Source organism: Solanum dulcamara, chromosome 10 (assembly GCF_947179165.1).
Source record: "Solanum dulcamara chromosome 10, daSolDulc1.2, whole genome shotgun sequence".
Taxonomy (NCBI): Eukaryota; Viridiplantae; Streptophyta; class Magnoliopsida; order Solanales; family Solanaceae; genus Solanum; species Solanum dulcamara.
Genome location: NC_077246.1, coordinates 51,101,039 through 51,107,210, shown reverse-complemented (window position 1 = coordinate 51,107,210; position 6,172 = coordinate 51,101,039).

Here is a 6,172-nt window from a genome sequence, read left to right as displayed (position 1 = left end):
CACACGTCTACAGACCTTTATAGAATGATAGCCTATTCATATGATGAGACAAGGCCCCATCGTACCCTTAACTAACATGTACAAATATACAACAGAAAAGTTAGTACCAAAACAGGTCTCCGGACAAAGGAGCACTGCCAACCAACAGGGTGGATGTCCTAAGCAAGCGAATCAGCAAATCGGGCGTCTGTACCTGCGGGTATGTAACGCATCCCCTAAAGAAAGGAGTTCAATACGGACAATGTACCTAGTATGTAAAGTATGGACTGTAATAGGTAAAGCTATTATCAGAATAGAAGGTGCAAAAATGAGAAAAATATCTAGAATATCAAAATGCTTTACATAACCACATATAATGTATGCAGAAAAGCATATGCCATATCCGGCCCCATTATGGGACTCGGTGAACAAATCGTGGTCGCCGCTCCATCACTGGCGCCACAGCACACCATAACTCCAGAGTAGGGATTATCTCTATAATAAATGATATCACTATGGGTTATATCCAAATAGAACTTTTGGAATCATATACATGTATCTAGGCACGATAAAATATCCTTTGGAAAATCAAAAAAATGGCCATCCTAGCGGCTCTATGAATAGGAACTTCCTTGGAATCATATAAAAGTCATATACTTGTTCCATAAAAACCATGCCAAAAAGGAAGATTAACTTTATATACTTATGTCAAAACATATCAAGAGAAAAAAATAAGCTTTACATACTTATGTCAAAGACATGTCAAAAGAAGGAACGATTAGATTTACATACCTTTTACGGATTATTCCTAATATGTTCGCCTCGTCGTCTCTTGAACCTATTTAACATGAAAGTAATACTATGGTTAATTACCTTTCACTTTCGCTTTCCAACTCTACAACCAAGTCTCCACAGAGGTCATTTCCTTATCAATTTCCCTCGACTAGTTCATTACTAGTTCCTAAGTTACCAAAAATTGGGCAGCATATCCCCTATAAATTCAACATCCCCGAGATTTCAACTTGGCCACCATGTCAAAAATCATACCAACAACAACAACCATCAGCATATATACAAGTAAATCACTTCAACATTACTCAATACAACTCCAAACCACTAGCTCAAAACTTATGGGGGTTGTGTGGCTGCAACCAGAAGAAACCACACCCTTTTTATAACACTTTACATCCCTTCAACACACCACCAAACCATCTTCAAATGCAGCACCACAATCACAACACACTACTCAACTTCGATTTAGCTATAACGACTTCAATTTAGTTTGTTTCTAACGTCAAGCATCCTTATGAAATTTTTCAACTTCCATCCTCATTCAAGATATTTAATATACCTCATAACATCATCATAAACTCCAGTTCTAAAGGGAAAACTTTACCTTACCCAAAACTCGCCAAAACTTATCGGAACTCGCCTCGAAATTTCCTTTAGCGCAGCTGAAACTTAGGGGTTGTTTGTTAATATTTTGAGGATGCTCCAAACCATAAATTTATATTACCAATACCTTCATAACATCAAGGTATACCCATAATAATTAATTCAAGGAATAAAATCAGAGAACTTACCTTTTTCCTCTCCAAATTTGTGGCCTTCTCTCTCTACCTCTCTAGTTTCTTGTCTTCCTTTCTCTCTTATTCTTGAGTTTTCTAGAAATGTATGGAACTTTGATAAGTCTTAAGAAACATATATATAGGTTGCCTAAGAGCGTGACACATGTCAACCCCTAAGTGGTGACACATGTCAAGCCTTCATTGGGCCAACGCATCACCTCCTCCAATCTGGGGCTACCATGTGGCATATGGGGCCCACCTCTTGCTCCAACTGCTGCCACGTGGAACTCTCTCATCCCTCCATGTGGCACTCTCTCATGTTTCCATGTGTCACCTTCTTTTCGTCCTCATGGGTTCGTAATCTCGTCTTCTTTTACGAATCTATGTAATCTTTGCTACTTATGCTTGGTACGTACTCAAGTAGCTTAAGTATGTAAAATTTTCAAGTTGGTAGCTTACTATGTAACACATCCAAAGTAATATCTTACACAAGTAAGTCGGGTCCTACGACTCACTACTTGGCCTCCAATTCCTTCCGGATTCCTATAACTTTATTTCCAATCTTCCCTGCCATGGGGTATCACATTCTCCTTTCCTTAGAGTTGTTTGATAGCATTATAGCCTATTCGGCTCACATGGTAACTTCTAAGAAGCTTTCAAGAACTTAGAAATCTTTCAAGAAACTTAAGAAGCTTAAGAATTATTTTTTTTAAAGAAACTCAAGAACCTCTCAAGGTACCAAATTCTTTCGAAGTGTAAAAGTACGGGGTATAACAATGTTGTTAGTCACTATGTTATCTCATATGTACTTCTAGTTGCATTCTCCAAACAGACATAATAGGATACTCCTCAATTTGGTTCTTTAAAATATCATGTTATATTCCTTTGTTTAATTTAAAATGATTGGCTACTTATATAATTTTATTTTGGTGCGGTGATTCTATTCGAGTCCATCTTCGGACTTCATCCTTGCATATCGAGTTTTGAGTCAACTTTACCCTTGTTCGAGTTCTAAAAACTGATATGCAGATTTAAAAGAGGTTTACTAGGTTCTGGAGGAGGAAAATAGACTGATATATAACCTATATACAGGTGATACAGAAAAAGGAGTGACTTTAAATGCTGATATACAGTGATATACATTCATGATATACAGAAATAAAATGGGTCAAAATTCCAAAATATAGGTGGCCCAACGGCTTAGTCCAGGTATACAAAAACTAAGTATTGGTCCAGATTTTTAGTTTTATTTATATTGTTATTCTATTTATTTGGGTTGTATAATTTAATTTACTTATATTTATTTATACTTGCTTAGATATTAATTTTAGTTTATTTTGACTTAATTGAACACTCCTAAAAGAGAAACCATTTTTGTGTTAATTCGTTCTTAAAAGAATTAATTTTGTTCAAGTGTTTTACTTTTACTTGGACATTTCAACAAATAGAATTTTCTTCCAAATTACCTTAAAGTTTTTAAGTTGATATTCTTTCAAATTAATTGAGTTTAAAGTGTCTTTCTCTAAATTGATTTTTTCCTAAATAGCTCAAGTGTTTTTCCTTATTTAATCAAAGTCTTAATCGCTTTTAATTTTGTTAAAATATATTAGATCTACTACTTATCTTTAAACATATTTAAAATTCTTTTACTTAGTCATTTAATAGAGTATATTTTCTTGATAAATTATCTCAAGTATTTTAAGTTTATTTATTACTCAAATAAATATATTTATCTTTATTATTTACAAGTAGTTTTTCCAAAGTGGAAATTTGAACCCTTACCCATTTTCTCTAATTTTTAAGACTTACATCTGTTAATGTATTTTAAATAAGTTTCTTAATTTCTTTAAAAAATTAAGTGGTAACTCTTTTTTTAAAATTATTTTTTTCTCTAGAAGTTAAAATTAATTTTAAACAGTCTTTTTCCGACATAACATGCACAACACGGGAGATAACTAGTATAATAGATGATGAAAATTACTTCACACAGAGCCAAACCAAAGCAAATTAATACCAAAATAAAACATTGGTGATCAAGAATACTCATGTTTTAAATTATTTAACGAAACAAAATCATTTTAAAGAAAATCAATGAATTTAGATTACAATGTATATATTTATCAAGTGAAAAATAATTAAAATATCAAACAGGATGGTTAAGTAAACTAGTTATCCGTAATCTTCTAGCTATATATAATAGGAGAGGAAAAATGGACGTGTGTCAGCGCCACAATTAATCTCTAATTTATCAATTTTAAAAATTAAAAATATTTTAAATCTAAAAATCTTTTTAAAGAATAAGAATACTTTTTAATTTCAAACAAAAAAAGAAGAAGATAAAATCAGAAAAAGAAAAAAAATATTAAATAACTAGTTTTATATAAGTGGCTAAAATAACTAGTCCATGCACGTATTTATCTAATTAACCCTTTTTTAAAAATATTAACAGTGCCGGTTTATTTTTTTTAAAATAACTTTCCACGTTTAAAAAAAAAGAAAAAAAAGAATATATATATATATATATATATATATATATATATAATGCTACTAAAATTTAGGAATTACAACTTTATGTATAAGTTTTACATAAATTTGAAACACAAATCAATTTTGCCTATTGTTGTGTAACTATATTTCCACAAAATACATGGGAGATAATTGCATGTCACGACCCCGACCCCACGTGATTGGTACCCACACTACCCCTCCGATGGAAGAATCACTATTTAAGCCCCAATATAACAGTAATCACAAGAGATAGACAAACTGAAGATGCAAAAGCAGGTTTAATAATGAAATAAGACTGAGTTCTCCTAAACTCAGTAATAATCTAGTCAAACAACCCAAACATGCGGAATTTAACACCTGGGAACTGAAAGTCGATGTACCAAAATTCTAACGAAACAACAAGTCTAAGATAGGGGATGCAACCCCAAAAGTCATAAACAAATAAGTCTGAAAGAGTAAATCCTGAGAGAAGGACTAAGATAAAGAAGAGCTCACGGTAGCCTGAAAGAACTGGCTCACCCATGAACTCTTGGCACTAGTGATCTTCTATTCGAGGTCTCTCAGCAGTCGCCTGAATATTCTCTGTACTCAACAAAGACAGAGCAAGTGTAGCATCAGTACACAAAAATAACAGTGTACTAGTAGGATCACGCGGCTAGCCAGTTAGTGAGACATATACAAAATAGACTTATCCATCATCATCTCATAACCAATAGTTAAACATGATCACAGTTCAACAGTCCCAATTATCATGCAATTTTTAATTAAGGGTCCTCTCATGGGACCTACAAACTCAAACCATATATTTATCAAACTATGACACCCAGTCCAAGGTTGTGTTGGAACGTGACACCTAATCAAAATGTATGTCGGAAAGTGATACCCAATCCAGTTATGTATTGAAACTTGACACCCGATCCAAGCATACATAATTAACCACAGTCACAGTGAATAGTCCAACTATCATATCTACCAAGAACAGGTTCATTACAAGCCATAGACAGTAACTAGTCACTTCACATGGTTCATTTCATTCTCTCCTATTCATATATACATATGCATACAATGGAGCAAGTATCAAATACATACATCACATACGGAAGACAAAACCATCACCTACCTAGAAATCAAGCTTTGAAAACTCTAAAGTGCTGAATCTTTCCCTTTCCGAATTCATTCAGCCTTGGTATAAAAACAGTCACGTACATAAAATGTATCAATACAATGATCTAATTCACATGAATTTTAACATAATTCACCTCTTAGATCAAACCCATGATCCTAACACCTATCTATGGGTATTTTGCACCATTAGTTTTAGGCTAATACCCTCCCCTAATGATCACTGATCATAATTTCTAGGTTCTAGGAATCAAAATACGAATTGAGGGAGTGATTTACTTACCTTTAGCACCAAATATGGTGGAAATATGGAAGAAATTGCCCTAGGTCACTTTTGGTCTCTTAAGAACGAAGTGGGATGACAAAATGATTTTGAGACTTTTCCCTGTCTTTATTCGCGACTGTCTCTCGCTCTAACGGGATCTACAGAGACAGAGAGCTCGTAAATATTCTTCAAGTCTCCCATATCACAACATACCCTTATTCCATGATGTCTTAACATATACCCTTCACACTAGGTTTAATTCTAGGAGTTTTACTCTCCCGAATATGATTCCATAAAGCCGTACAGGTTCTATATCATCTTGGCTATCAACGAAATAAACTATAGTTTCAATACCCCATCCATTTCCAAATCTCCCTAGACGTTACCTGACTCAAAATTCATCCAAGTCTGGCCTAGGCTCAAATCAAGTCACTAGCCAATGTTTTTTGGCTCGAATTCCTTCCCCATTGGTTTATCCATAACTACAAGGACAGATTGTTACAATAGTTACTAATTTACCTATAACTTGTCCCCGAGTGATGAACTAGGAAAAATGGGGCTAAGACAAAGATAGAGTAGTACCTTATTCGACGAATAGCTGGGGATACTTGTCTTGCATGTCTTTTTCAGTCTCCCAAGTAGCTTTCTCTACTGGATGATGTTTCCACTGAACTTTCATAAATTTAATTTCTTGAACATATGAAACACTGGATGTACCCCAAACAAGCTA